Below are 615 nucleotides of genomic sequence, written 5' to 3'. Positions count from 1 at the left end.
GAGCTAAGGGCCTTACTCACGGACATCCAGTACTTGTGACTTCCAAGCAGGGACTTCAGCACTGCCAACCCAACCTGCCCCTTCAGTTGACGTGGGGTTTGGATTGGACCTGGGGCTGGGGACTGGGTGAAGCTGCAGAGACCGGTGACAGAGCTGCCTGAAAAAAGCTTGGAAAGAACAAGTCGTGCTGAGAGCATTAAAATGAATAATTAAGGCTTGGATTCCTTTAGGGAGGAAAAGAATTTATTGCTGCTCTTTTCTCTAGCCAAGGGGGACATTTGTTACTGAGTTGTGTGCTTTGAGACAAGAGGCAAATGCCTTTGGGGGGGCTGGGGAGGAGGGGATTTGTTCATCTACCTGGTAATCCAGCCACCCAGCAAGACATTCTGGGCTGGTTATACCACTGGGTCTTTTCTAACTGTCTGTACCAAGAACTTCGACTTGTGCTTCATTTCATTTGTCCTCAGTCACTTTTTCTCTTAGAAAAACAAAGAAGGAAAAGTGCTGAGAAGGGAATTCTTCTCCTCCCTCTGCTGCAGTGTCTTGACATTTACCCATGCACAAGGCACCCAGGACTGCAATCTAGGTCCAGCTTTGCTTATACCAGCATAATCC

This window comes from Chaetura pelagica, unplaced genomic scaffold (genome assembly GCF_000747805.2).
Source record: "Chaetura pelagica isolate M959 unplaced genomic scaffold, ChaPel_1.0 scaffold132, whole genome shotgun sequence".
NCBI classification, from domain to species: Eukaryota; Metazoa; Chordata; class Aves; order Apodiformes; family Apodidae; genus Chaetura; species Chaetura pelagica.
Note: the sequence above shows the minus strand (reverse complement) of the source record.